Genomic DNA, 15,843 nt, shown 5'->3' with positions numbered 1-15,843 from the left:
CGGTTATAACGAGCAAATTCAGTCGGTCCCGTCATCCTCGTTATAACCGAGTTCGACTGTATTACGTAATCACATGTTTGAAATGTGAAGGCGTCGTGGATTATGATATCGTCTTAGTCGAAAGCGATTTACTTATCAATTTCAAACAGTCTGTGTAAAATATGGAGTTGAAACACAAAAATTAAATTCAGAAGCTTTAAGCGTCTGTAATAATAAAAAAGTAAAAAATGGATGATTCATATCATAAAAGCACCTAATGGTAAAAGGCACAATAGAGGGTCGACGAGGTGTGGGCAGAAGACAGATCTCAGGCTACGGAATATACATGATTGGATGGGGATCAGGACTGTCAAGACGCTGTGTAGAGCTGCCCAAGATAAGGACAATTACTGTCATGTGATAGTGAACGTCAGGGGGACCTGACATGATACACGTAGAATAAGATGAAGATGTGCCACCATTATTATAAAAAATATATAAATTTGCCGCTTCGCTGTAATTTAATTGGGGAAAAGAAAAATGTAGAAGTGATTTAGAAAACACATGAATTTTTAGTTTTTTTATAAAGATCGTAAAAATATCTCACTGTTCGTAAAAAGCATTCCGTGTCTTCAGGGCGGCAACAGCAAAGGCACGGCCGCCAAATTTAGTACCTACGCTGGTTGCGTGCTGGTAAGATTACTCTACCCATACCAGATGCTGTAGTCGTAGTACGAGACGTCTATCAACCAATTCGTCTGGGATGCATAACTCTTGATACTCAAACCTTTATACTCCCTTTCGGGAAAGCGTAACTAGTGTAGTTCTTATAATAGTGGAATGATGTGACTAAATTAAGGGTTTTCTATTGTTGTATAGACAATTTTAATCGTCAAATATTTAACTTACTTTAAATTTCGGTATTTAAAAATACTTACCCAGGAAAAAATGTTTACGTTACAATTCTAAGGAAAAAAATCATTTTATTTAAAATTAATTTGAAGTAGTATTTTTCACATTTAATTTTAAGAAAACCTTAACTTCAGCGGTAACGTTTCGACTGTCAACTCTCTCAGATATCGCTTGAACCTCAAAGGCTGTAAGATATCAAAGCAAAAAGCCTAAATTGAGATGTTTTATCGTCAAAAACGAGAATTTATCTTAAAAAAATTTGAAGATAAGAAGTTAATATTTTAATACACCATATTCTTCCTTATAATTTATATTTTATAATAAACCGTTGTATTTCAAACTAAATGCCGCATTTGGACACATCCGGAAACATTAAAAAAAATTGTTTTTTTTTTAAAAACAATTTTTACTTTTCATTTAATCTGCAATTTAAACTATTCGTATACGTTTGGGAACGTTTAAATTTGTAAAAGGTACATTTTGTCGTTTTTTATAAATATTGTTTTTTTAATAATCTTAATATGATTAAAATTATCTTTCTGAAAATTTCGCTCGACACATCCAAGACAAACGACCTGTATTTGGCGAGTTTAAAGGTCAAAAGTCAATAATAATAAAAATGATCACTTAAAACCTAAATTATGGTCCTGTTAATGTCCAATTAAAACTAATCCATTAAAACTTCCCTGCTGATATATCATTAAAATCTTCATGTTAAAAATATATTCTTAAAAGTGGGTGTATAAATTTTAAACCAAAAGGCAATTTATATTATTTTGTAATCAGAAAACATTTCAAGGTTTGTTAAAACAGATTTGATATGAAATTAATTCACCTCTGTTTTTGAAATATGTTTATTAAATATTCCTTTGTTATTTGCTTAATGAGTTGAAATGTTGCCTTTCGTATTCCCTAAACGATTTTCTTCTCATGTACTTTTCTAATGAGAAGGACTCAGTAGAAGAGAGATGGAAGTATTTAAGAGCCATAAAGTAGGCCTCTCGTATCCTGAATATTACGCACTTCCACCTCGAAATGACGATACAAACTTAAAACGACAAACTAAACTCATTTTTGTATAACTTTGAACGGGGACTATCCTAGTTAGGTAGGCAACGTTATATATGCAAAAAAAGGAAAAACGTGATTTTAAACAGAAGCAGAGCAGATATATAATAAAGAGCTCAAATGCAATATTTCTTTTTTTCAAAATTGTATCTTACTTTAAACGAATACTAGTTCACCAACCCTAGTAAGTTAGGTTATGCGATGAATCAAATAAAGTAATTAAAATAATAAGATAAAAAATATTTTAAATAAAAATATATTTTTTAAAGAAGAGAGTGCTAAAATATACTCGTATATTTAAAGAGCTTTAGATTTTTTTAAAATGATTTTTCGTGACAATATTCTGAAGTCATTTTTTTTAGCAAAACATTTATAAAATAATGACATATATATGTTTTTATTGCCGAAATAGAGACAATATCATACAATTTTATAGCAAAATCAATGAAAAAAAAGTATTTTTGCATATGTCAATGACTCTAAGTCTTACGTAAATATCTTATATTATATATCTTTTCGTTTTCATTTTCATACTTCTAAAACTAATGCTTTTCAAGTTTTTTTGGGGGTTTGGAGCAAAACCTCCCAATAAAACAAATTACTCGGTGATATTTTTTATTCCTCGCCTCAGGTTATCTATCACAAGGGAAGTAATATTCAATGCGCTCTATAATAGGAATCTTTGGGGCTGATATTTTACAAGCGGATGAAACTTCGAAAAGAATCATAAAGATAAGTAATTGTTGATAATAAAACCGAGATTTAAAACTTGTAATTTATGAATTGTTTATCCGGCAAAGCTTCGGAAGAAGCAGATTATTATTTTTTTAATTTATCAGATTTATCTGGTTATTTTATATTTTACGGACGTATTTTTACCCATAAATTTCTCCAAATTCTTATCAATTTTAACTTGCCTTGGGTAGGAATTAGGATTGGAAGAAAAAGAAAAAAGAAGAAGAACGCTTCTTTTAGATAAACATAATTAGTCTAACCTGTAAGAAAATATAATTTTATAGTATAACATTATATACCAGGATATTATTTTCAGATGAGTTATGAATAAAGTTTTCTATTTTTGATTTTGTACTGTGATCAAAATAAGATTCTAAAAATATCGTAAATTGCTTCCTACCATGAAACATCTATACCAAGTATAAAAATATCAATAATTTGATTTTCTTAAAAAAACCTAGTTGAAAAGAAAAATCTCATATAAAATCCGTATCCCACGGTAGTCAATAATGCATTGATTGTAAAATCTATATATCAACATCACAAAAAGCTCCGGCCTAGGATATCTATTCCACGAAGCCCTGATTTGAATCTTAATGAGTTCCGAGCCAAAATGGAATATCCATATCGAAGGAAATATGATTCTCTTCCTTTAAAAATGCTAATAAACTCTGGTTGAAATTCTCATCCGCGATAACATATTTTCCGCACTCATTGGTATTCTGAAGCGCGACCTTTGACCCGCAGAACACAGAAAGAGAAATTATTATGGACCTTTCAATTTACTTGAATCTTCGTGGTGTGAATATAATGGGAGAAGTCATTATCGGTATTTTTAAATTTTAAATTCGCAGATTGAATTGGAATGGAAATTAGAAGCTAAAGGGGTCCTCTTGTGACAGAAGAATAATGGGATATCGAATAGTGGTGGATGTTATAATTGAGGTGGTGTTTATTTAAAATAATGGACCGCTTCGGAGGATAAGGGGGATCTCGATAACTTATTTAAACAAAATATAATGTTGTTTCAAAATACAAAGTATACAGGAAGAATACTTAATTGTGCAATAACAAGTACTTTTCGTGTGGTAAAATAAAAATAAAAATTAAACACCTTTTGTTTTTGGTACTATTTTTCAAACCAATTTAAGCAAATACCGTAGAACGGGGCTACTTGAACTTTGATGTGTTTCTTGAGCCCAGTTCAAAAAAAAAATTAAATCTGTATTTGGTCTACAATAATGAATGTATCGTGACAATATGTTAGGGAAACCATGAATCATGTCGATACGTTCATTATTGTAGACCAAATACAGATAAAAAAATTTTGTACTGGGCTCAAGTAACACATCAAAGTTCAAGTAGCCCCGTTCTACGGTACCTGATCTTCCTTAGGGTTAGTTATTCTATTCATAAGCTTTTGGCCTATAAACCAGTATCTTCAAAATGTGTTTTTGATTGCATTTATATGATGCTTTACATAACATATAATTATTTTTTGTTTAAAGTAAGTGTAATGTAAATATACTTATAAACTTTTCTTATATGTATACATAAGAAAAGTTTATTTTTGTAATATATAAACATTTTGTCCAGATTTTAACGAATAATATTATTTTGTTTTGTCCTATGTTTATTATATTACAATGTTGTTATTTGTAAAACAATTTAATTAATTACTTATCTACTTTCATTTTTTGAATTAATAGATGCTACGTCTCAGCTGAGAGTCCGATGATAAAAAATAAAAAAGACGTTCAAAATTATAAATGATACCACGCAATATATTATCGCTAGAAATAAGTTTGGACATAAATAAATAAACCAGTTCCGACTTCCAAAATTTTTCCGCAATATTTAGTAAAATATATAAGGGAAAATATGACAATATTCAAAATGTTGTGAATTAAATAGAAGGTGAAATTATAAGTTGCGTAAAAATGGAAAATCATGTAATCAGACATTTCTCAGTATGTAAAATAATCCGGTTAGAATCATGCATTCAAACATATTTAAGGGTCTCTGCTTAATTAAAACTTTCCCATTCCAACTATAGATGGCTCCAGTAAACTTACGTTTTATGAGTTTAATGATATATGCTGGAGTTGTTTTCCATCATGGGTAGAATTGTGAATGTTGCACGAGCCTAAAGTGATCATTGAACTAACCCAGGTCATAAGCCCTGTAAATACCCAGACTTAAATATTCTTCTTTATCTATTGTGGGATGTGAAAATGTAGCATTTTTACAGTTACTGAAAATGTTAATCAAAAAAAATAAAAAGGTTGATTTTTTCAGACAAATTCACCAAGGTTCTGTTCTTACCCGTAACAACCGAGTTCAGAATATACGGTGACAATATAATGATATCATTGTTAAGGTATTACAGATAGTATGAAGTCACGTTCTTACACGCCTTCATAAAAATATTTGTTCTTAGAAATGCCTACCTTTCAAAATACGTGACCGTCCAGGGTGCTCCATGCTTCTAGAATGATCGAGTACCTACCTTCCGTATTGTACGAGGGCCGAGATAATTAAAAATATTTTAAACTTGTCATAGCAATTATAATTGCTTTTAAAATATCTTTGTTTGCATTTGAGAACAAACTTATATTTAGTAATGGTAATAATTTTGGATAACTTATAAAGTGCCATTTTCTAAAAATGTTCCTCCAATGGTGCTTCGCTTCGTTTAAATTGGTGGAAAATAAATTATGGAAGTGATTTTTGAAACAAATGGGTTTAGATTTTTTTCTCTGAAGATTACCTCACTCTCAGTGTTTCTAATTGCTGGTGGAAGTAGATTTTATGACATCGGTCCCCCAACAGCAAAGGCACTTTTGCCAAATTTGATACGGTGAATCGAAGTGGTTATATCGAAGCGTGAGAAGTCTGTTATCAAAATCGTCTAGAATGAACAAGTCTTTTAGATACTCTACAGCCGTATTATGTATTGATTTGTACATACATATGCTGACAGAGTTTGTAGGTACTCTACCCTTTCGAGAAAGCGTAACCAGTGAAAATCGTGAAGTTGTGCAGTAATAAGATTGAATTTGGTAATTCTAAAAATCAGTCTCGCTGCAACGTTTAATAATGATCGCAGTCGATTCATTTTGTGTTTTCTCAACATTCATCTCAGTTAAAAAAATGAGATACGTTTTTTTATCTGCATATTATAAATATGGAGGTTTTCTGTTGAAAATTTGTTTAAAAAATTACAAATCATTCTAAATAAGTGATAAAGGTAAATTTTTATTTTCAAAACATTAGCTGGTGAGGTTTCCTTGTTGATAATGAATATTAAAAAAAAAAACTTTATTGAAAGACATAACAAATTTACGTTGTTTGAAAATGATGCGGAATGCATCGAAACACGTGTCACGGTACATTTCAAGAAATAGTGGTATTAACTAAGTAAAACATTAATTAAAAATAATAAAATTAATTATTGTTGGGATCAGAAGAAGTCTTTTCCTTTATAAGCCACGTGGTAATTTAATACTGGTGTCACGTTTTAAGTAATACGATTGATAAAACGAGCCCTTGGTATGATAAAACGAACATAACATAATAAGTACGTACAGATGAAAAAGTTTAGTGCTTTAGCAAAACTCGCCACAGAAACCATCCCTCGAAATAATCGAGATGTAAGAGGGTAGTGTTCGTCCAGGCTGGTGTCTAAATTATTATTACTGAGGACTCCGTTCGTATAAAAAGTAATTTTTCTTCATCCTTTCGAAGGAGACTGAACCTTTCTTTGTACGTAGAGTCATCACATATCGCTGTTATATACCTTCGTATAGTTTCTGCGCTCCGGGCCACTTTTTTATGGACTAGGATTTTTTTCTTTCTATTTTCTGACCGAATATGGAAGAAAACGTGGCTTTGTTCATTCTACGTGTATTCATGAACGACATACATTACATTATCTGGGATGGGTAGTTTTTCTTCACTTAGACAGTCCCTTTCGCAGTAAGAACCCTAATTCAGACCCCTACTTACAGCCTTTGAATAAAACCTAATTATAGGGCTGCCGTAGGACCGTGCGAACATATATTATTATGTTTTATTACGTACCCATCCGCAGTGGAAAACTCGTCGTGTATTCGAATAGCGGCGGTCGATGAGTGGGAATTAATTTAGATAGTTTTACTTGTTCAGTTTATTTACACGGTTAATTGAGCACTCCTCGCTAAATGATTAGAAAATAACTTTCCGGCGCCGACTAAAATTAAATGAGAAAATTTCATTTATTAACATGATAAAGTGTTAAATAATGAATGATCATAGAGAAAGGTAAACTATTCTGAATACCGTAATTAAATCAGGTTGAAATGATTAAGCTATTTGTGAACAAGTATTTGGACAAACTTCAAATGTTGTGGATTGAGCAATGGTGTTTCATATTAATGCTTAAAATTAAAACATTAAAAATTAATTATTAATTTCAGAAAATATGATTTCCTTAATTTCTCAACATAGATGAAGATATTGTGAAAGTTGGGGTATTAAAAGGGCTTAAGACCTATCATAGTGCTTTATACATGTGTAACATTTACCATTGTACCCATGATTGACAACCACACTACCCAAATTTCAGATGTTGTATTTATATTTAACCTTCTTTCACATGCTAGTTCTCGGTTCCATCTATGGTTGAGTATTTTTTTTTGTATTACCAGAGATCTTTGTGAAACGTAGATCTGATTCTTCTCCAATCATTCAACATGCTAAAAAAAGTAAAAAAAAAAACATAATTTTCATTGTTTTTAAATGTATTTCTTCATCTGTGTTAAGAAATTAATAAAAATATCTCATTAGTGAAGAGACCCTGACTCGCAAACAAAGATAAGAACACAGTCAAAATAATTTCTGTGTTTGTTATACTTTTACTCATGTATAAATTTTTTTTTACTATTATTCAGATCGTTAATTTAGTGAAATAATTTTTTTTTATGAGCATTATGATTTTTTTTTCCATTTTTTCATTGTCGCACCCTTAATAATAATTTTGCATTTTTGTATGCATCATCGTAAAGTAGGAATGCTATTAATCAAGTACGTGTAGTCCTAAAGATTAAGTTTAGGTGTTTATGCACCATCATCATCATCATCAGCCTGTGTCCGTCCACTGTTGAACGTAGGCCTCCCGCATGAGTCTCCATCCTCTTCGATCCTCCGCCTTCCGCATCCAGGTCACTCCCGCTATTCTTCTTAATGCATATATATATATATATATATATATATATATATATATATATATATATATATATATATATATATATATATATATATATATATATATATATATATATATATATATATATATATATATATATATATATATGTAAATATTTATATATATAAATATATATATATATATATATATATATGTATATATATATATATATATTTATATATATATATATATATATATATTTATATATATATATATATATATATATATATATATATATATATATATATATATATATATATATATATATATATATATACAAATATATATTTATTAATATATACATTTATTTACTTGAACCAGAATAAATTTGTTCATGTAAAAATCCAAATATTTTTTCTTAATATGTTTAATTTGAAAATATGATGAAAACCAAAAATACAATTTTAAGAAATCATACTCATCTGTGATCTTTTAAATACAAAGGCGTGAATTAATATTTCATAAAACCCTTCGCGATTTTCAATTTGTCATATTGTGTAACGAGGTGAGAAGCGAAGAAAAATATCCAGTCGAAAAATAATTTAAATTTCAAATTACTTCGAAAAGAAGATAATCTAAATAAAAGTATTCGCACCTGCCTCTTCCCAACATCTATCAATATCAAGGCTTTATTGTTTCTGAAGGTATTGTCTTAAGTTTCACTCCACCCTTTCGCCATCTCTCGGGGTGGTCTATCAACCCCCTCTCATATTTTTCACTGGCTCAGATGGCTATTACAACGACCAATTTTTTCTGCTGGAACACGAAAGATTAGCAATTATCTTCGGTTTTTCTATGAAAGGGTGACTTGTAATAAGATTCATGACATTTTTATATTTTCAACTAGTAATGGCTTATTAACATAATGATAGTTAAATCACTGGTTTCAAAATGACGTACTTTAAAGTTATAAATTATACCCAAATTCGTAAATTTGATAAGTTTTCATGAGTATTTCTCTTTCACAACATTTTGAGTGTATCCAAAATGTTATTTTATTTTATTATTAATTATTTTATTTCAAAATTATTTTCATTTTGACACCTCAACTGAAACAAAAAAATAAAATAAATGGTCAAATTATAAGCTAAACAATATATAAAAATTATTTATTCATGCATCTAAATATATTTTTTAAAAAAAGGTCTCTGCTAAATAAGAGCTTTCTCAAATCAACTAAAGATGCTGCCGCGAACTCATACATAAAACGACATGAGATTTCTGATATTTGTTTGAGTTCCAAGAATTTGAGTAGTATGGTTGTGATTCAAAGGTGGAATAATGAATGTTACACGTGCATAGAGTGATCACTTAACCAGTCTGTGACAGCTTATAAGCTCTGTTAACACCCAGACTTCCATAATCTTCTTCGCCTTTGCTGAGTAAATCTCTCTTCATGAATATCTGCCTCATACTAGTAATTAATAATTACTTACTATAAATTAACTTTAAAATGTCTAGAACAAACTTTTCTCCACATTTATATGACTTATGCGTTCTGCTGGAATGCCTTCAATACTAACTAGCTTATCAAAAATGGGAACAACCTGCTTCAACCCAATTATCCAAGTACCTTATAAAACGTGTAGTATAATTAATGTGAATATAAAAGTTTAATTAAAATACGTGACATATTTCAAATTGTTTATTTGATTAAAAAGGTCATATTTTCATTAACGAGCATCGTGGGAATATATGTATATTGATTAAAAATCATTTATTCAACTTTAAAAAATTAACACTTGTATAAGACCACTTTTGACTTTATTCATGTAAATATGAACATATTTTATTTATTGTTTCGGCATTAACTTTGTGGTAAGACATGTTACAATGATTAAAGAAAACACTTGTTTTTTACCACTTCAGTAAAAAAGTGGTAAAAAACAAGTGTTTTCTTTAATCATGAACATATTTGTAAGAAAATAAGTCGTATTTACATTAATAAACTAAAAAGTGGTCTTGTACAACTGTTTAAATTAAATATGCAAATCACCTTCTAATACCATAAAGTAAACACCAAATTGTTTTGGAATTAAATATTTTACTATGCGTAACATACCGGGTTCGATTCTCAGGGGGGTCAAATAGATATAACTGATTTTTTCACTCTAATATTTACTCAATATTGCCCTGAACTGGTACCTGAAGCGGAGGGCTGATCACCTTTCCTTCGTGTGTTAATATAATCAAGATAACACTGTGTCAATAAGATGCAGTGCCCTATGCACCATTTGGTGCGGATTAAGGTTAGAAGAAAATTTCAAACAATGATAGATGAAATAAAATTTATTTTCTTGGCGTATAATGATTTTTTAAATATATTATTTTCGTTATAAATTTAATCTAAAATGTAGGTAAATCTTCAAATCGATCTTTCTGAAAGAAGTGGTTTGAAGTGATGAATCGGCTGATATTTTAAACCTGAGCTTGTTTATATTTAAGAGCTTATTATTCATTGATTTAATTATTTATTTTAACGAATAAACAAATGTTAAAACAAATAAGGTTTTTTCTTGTTTTTTTTTTATTTCGTAAATCTGTCTAATACTGATTTGACATCGTAGAAAAAATTCCCCCCCGGTCTTTTGTAAGACAAGTCAGGGGTTAGGGTAATATGGTTAGTATCAACAAAACCGAGGTTTTTATACGGAAATCAATCTACGCGGTCTTTTGTTTCCCTTGCTGGGATTATTTCGTTATAGCCTTAAAGCTCTGGGCGAGGGAATTGATGGAGGTAGAATAATGGAGGATTTTTTGAACTCATATACGACAAAATTTAGGGATATTGATTTTCACAGGAATTGTGTTACTCTGGTTGACAATATTGAGCCAACTATTGTCGTATACACAAAAAATATCGGTGAACCAGTAGTTGAATATGAAAACATAGCAAATGATCCTTTTTACGTTGTTTATAGGAGATAATTTGATATTATTTTTTAACATCTCATCAAAGATGAAGAAGAATATGGAAGTCTGGGCATTTACGGGGCTGACGACCGTCATAGGCTGGTTTAAGTGACCACTTCTTTTCATGTCACCAATAGATGTCTCTAGTGATGTTCTAGTGATTCAAGAACAATGTTTTAAAATTGGTTCATATATATATAGACTTTCTAAGAATTTGAGTAGTGTGGTTGTCAATAATGGGTAGAATTGGTAAATGTTACTCGTATGTAAAGTGATCACTTAAACCAGCCTATGACAGTCGTCAGCCCCTTAAATACCCAGACTTCCATATTCTTCTTCGTCTTTGATGATATGTCAAAAAATAAAATGAAAACAACTCCTGTAATTGGAGATAATCCAGATTTTTGTGAACAATAGAACTAACTATAGGCACGTTTAAAAAAGTTCGTTAAGCTTTTTTTATTCATTGAGTTAAGTACTCATATTTTGTATATTAAAAGCATTATTAACTTTGTGTAATATAATACTTTCCTAATCATTTATCGTTCACTTTATGTAATACCACTAAAAACACTACTTCGTGACTGTTACATTACATTATCAGGTCAAATGTAAACTACATTTACACTATACTTCTGGAGTCCACATCACTTTACACTACTGTAGTCTAAGTTTGACCTTATTATAGAATGGTTATTTCGAAACCGGTAGTCTTGAAGTTGTGTTTTTAAGTGGTATTTCTCAAAGTAAACGACGAATGATTAGGAGAGTTATATACAAATACAAAGTTTATACACTTACTCGATTTAGACACATGTACATACACAGAGTTTATTTTGGTTATTAGTTAGTTGTCAATTGTGACGAAAAAAACTGTTTTCATGACACAGGGTTGAAATAGAAAAACGATGATGAAGGATTTTTTTGTAAGGGCGGGAAAATGTCTTTCGAGAATCACAAAGAGCTATATTCGTAGATATTATCCTTAATTGAGGATGTTCTCGGCTGGATACATTGTTCACAAAATACAAAAGATTTCTTACATGACAATTGATTCTTGGAAAATCCAAACCAAACCATGTCATTGCCTTAATTACAGTTTTTTCGATCATTAAATAAATGATGAACAAAAAATAAACTGCTCAAAATAACGCTCGTATATTTAAGCTTTCAAAATTATTTCCGTAAAAATATTTTTAAACCGCTTTGTTTGGTAAAAATAATTATAAATTTGAGAAAAAAAGTTCTTTGTAAAGGCTATGATCCTGTCAAATTTGATACTATAATATTTAATAATTGTTTGGTTTGAACAATATAATTATGACTTATTTTAAAAATTATTTAAAATTTGAAAGTAAAATTCAAATATCATTGAAATATCGTGGAAAATTAATTAAAAATGTAAAACATATCAAAAGCTGTATTCATTATTGCCGAGTCATTCATTGACGTAGAGTGCTTGGTTGTCAGTCGAACAAATTAGTTTTAGAACATTTTTCATTCAACTGAAAACCGTGTTATCATCGACAATCATATTTCAGAATAAACTCAATTAGCATCAAAGTATAGATTGATCGTAATACAATTTGATGTGAATACTTCACAATTCACGAAATCCAATTTTGTAATTAAATTCCTCGTAAGTGTAAAAATAATACAATATTTCATGGCATTGGTGTTAAAATGAAACGGTATTTTTTCGAATATATCATCTAATTGATATTTATTTTCGATGCACAAGGGTGGAAGACTAAGCTTAACATATAAATCCATCGATTAATGTTAAATCGTCTAAAATATCCAGAAACGTTAGTTTTCCGATGCTTATATTTTGTTGTTTGCATTCAACATCTTACTTTTTTATTAATTTACGGCGAAAGCTATGTTGCGAAAACGTAACATAGTTAGACGATAATACAATTTGTAGAAAATAAGCGATATATATTAAAAACTTACTTTATTTACTATAAAACGCTGATTTTGTGAGCAAGTCAAAGTAATGAATATTTAAGCAAGGAGTAGTTATTCCAATTGTTAGAAGAATTCATAAGTTTATACATTCAAGACCTATGTAAAAAGCATTTAAGTATTTCCAAATATCACGAATGTTATTTCTCTAATTTGAAGATGTATATTCCAGATATCGATATGGTGTACAAATTCATTGACGATGTGTTACATTCGACGTTGCAGAGTTAAATCCAGATACTGTCCGGCTGTCTTGTAGTAAAATATATGATGGGTTTTTGTATTTGTGACTGGGTCATAAAGATTTATCATTTGCAACAGAACGGTTCTATATTTGGACAGTCTTAAATATTATTAAGAATGTCATATAAATTCATTAGATCAAATATTTTTTATTTACTAAACTATAATAGATTTAACATACAAAGCAAATTACTGTATTGGAGATTATTCCTTGGTTTATTTGGTTATGTAGTTCAAAAAATAATTTTGTGGTATTTAATTGTTTAAGTTTAATTTAATTATTTATTTTAACTGCAGACAGTTGGTAGAATCCCATTTTACCCACAATTTAATTTAATTATGTTTGTGGTGTTAAGTTTATTCAATTGCTTGTGTAATACTTTATGCAGGTATCGTTTTTCTCATAAAACTTTATTATCAGGATAACCTTCATTCAATATCATGTCGTATCCTGTACAACATTTAGTATGAATAAGAAATTTGGTCTGAAATATCAGTTTCAGTTATTTCGCTGAAAAATATTTTATGCTCTGAAACTCGATGTGACATAATTCATGAAATAAAATAATTTAACTCGAAATAAATTTCAGAATCATATTGCGCGCGTTAGTTAGTATAATCAGATATTTTTCCCATATTATTCAGCATTATTTTCCCCTTTAATGACTTACGGTAGCCATTAAGGAAATTATTTGGGGTGAAAAAGTGGTAAATTAAGGCCTAAAACGGGCAATACTGCTTTATGGATTACTTTAGTAATTTTTATCTTTACTTTTCATAACATAATGCAGTCATTAAGTCGTACAGCTAAAATAATGGGTGATGTTTAGATCCGTATCACTAAGAGTCAATCGTAAATGGAGAATTGTTCCGTGCAAACGATTTGCTTTATGGCAATTTTTAGAAATTATTATTTATAGGTTTACCTACGAATTGAAACCATAGATTTTGTATCAATATATCATTATGAGCTATGCAATTTCCTTCGCCTGAACGTTTGAACATTTGCGGTGCTTAACGTAAGCCATGTATTGCTTTACGACTTTATATTTACGAGTGTGTAAATGTATTCAAATCTAACCGAAATGAAATAACTTGCAGAAAAGCTTTGAATTCTTGTGCTGTGATATTTTCGAGATATTTGTAACGCGATTTAAAATAAACAGTTAAATACCTTTTGATTGATTAAATTTGTTATATTACCATACCACAATACTTTTAATATCCAAAAAAAAAATAATTGTACCTTCAATTGATTCGACAGTTACTATGTGTTATAAAATATTTGAAAATGATGCGGAATGCATCGAAACAAGTATCGTAATATTTGTATTTTAAGAAATAGTGGTATTTACCAAGTAAAATTCAAATTTGAAACAAAAAATGGATCATAAAATTTTATAACTGACTTGTATATCTAACTTTTACAAGCTTCTTAACTACGGGCATGTGTCTTCGAGTGCCTTGCCAATAGGTACATTATTATTTTTTAATTTAATTTAATTTTGCTGACTATTGTCATAGTTGTTATCGAAAAATTAGTTTAACTTTTAAAAATCAATATACATATTTTGATTTTAATAATAGATTTGGCATACTTTTGTTTAATAAAATTAAGATTTAAATATAAAAAAAATTAAACAAATATTATATAAGACATTTTTTTTTGTTTATTTATGTAAATATGACTAGTTTCGAGAACAGATGTTCTCATCCATATATTTAAATTGTTATAATATAAACAATATAAATGTAAAAAGTTTGTATTTCTACCTGTAGATAAAAAAATCTATAGTTTTCGAAACTACTCATGTTTTCATTAATAAACTCAGAAAAATGGTACTTAACAAATTTATTCTTATTTTTTATATTTAAATAAATAATTTGAATTGTAAACTGAATCCTCATTAGCATTAATTTTCAAATTCTTCTTCACATATTTATGATAATCTGTTTTTCAAATTACTAATCACCTTTTGTTTTATTTTCTTTCATGTTCTGGATTCCTGTACCTCATCTGCTGAGTCATCTGCTACCCTGGCAACACGTTCTTCACTGGAAACTCTAATTATTACCGTCTTCATTTTAAACCTTAAACCTTTCATCTTCTTCAATTGCCCGAAACAAACATTTGTGAAAGGGTCTCTAAAATTCACAAAAACGTAATAATTACACGTAAAAACGAGTGCGCCGAAATACATTTTGTGCTAAATTTATTTGTCTTTTTACAAAACGAACAATTATTGTTCTCTGCTCTTTTCTATTGTAATTTTTTCCTTTAACGCTTGGGAGAAAAAACACATACTTTTAAACGATTTTCAAACGGTCTTTTCACATTGAAATTCTGGTTTGAACTTTAAGCCAAATAAATTCTGTGATAGTCGCTCGAATCTCTTACAATTTCGATGTATCGGTTATAAAATTACGTCTTATTCGAAACATAAAAAAAAAACAAACTTTTTGAAAGAATATTGAAATTTTGAAAGAACATGTTTTAAATGTTATTAAAAAAAATTAAAACAATAAAATTGACAAAATTATTTAAAAAAAAACATGAATCATAACTTATAAAAATATTTTTTTCAAAAATATATGTGAGTTTAAAATTCTAAAAAATTACAATTTTAATATTTGTGATAACGTTAATTTTTTTGAAAATATCAAAACTCGTTAAAATATTTAAAAAAAACGTAATTATGTTAAAATTTGTGTAAATGTTTAAACATGTAAAACTTTTGAAATTTGTCAAAATGTTAAATTTTGTGAAAATGTTAAATTTT

At 29.0% G+C, this 15,843-nt stretch overlaps 1 protein-coding gene across 2 annotated transcripts in view; it reads left to right on the top strand.

Annotated features, from left to right (window-relative positions):
- The window catches only part of LOC148301610 (uncharacterized), a 195,829-nt gene that overhangs the window by 110,644 nt on the left and 69,342 nt on the right, over positions 1-15,843 (top strand). The gene's annotated exons all lie outside the window — the stretch shown is intronic.

This window comes from Brachycentrus maculatus, unplaced genomic scaffold (genome assembly GCF_059751285.1).
Source record: "Brachycentrus maculatus isolate JH-2025_06_01 unplaced genomic scaffold, ASM5975128v1 h1tg000535l, whole genome shotgun sequence".
Lineage (NCBI taxonomy): Eukaryota > Metazoa > Arthropoda > Insecta > Trichoptera > Brachycentridae > Brachycentrus > Brachycentrus maculatus.
This window is presented reverse-complemented; position numbering and strand designations above follow the sequence as displayed.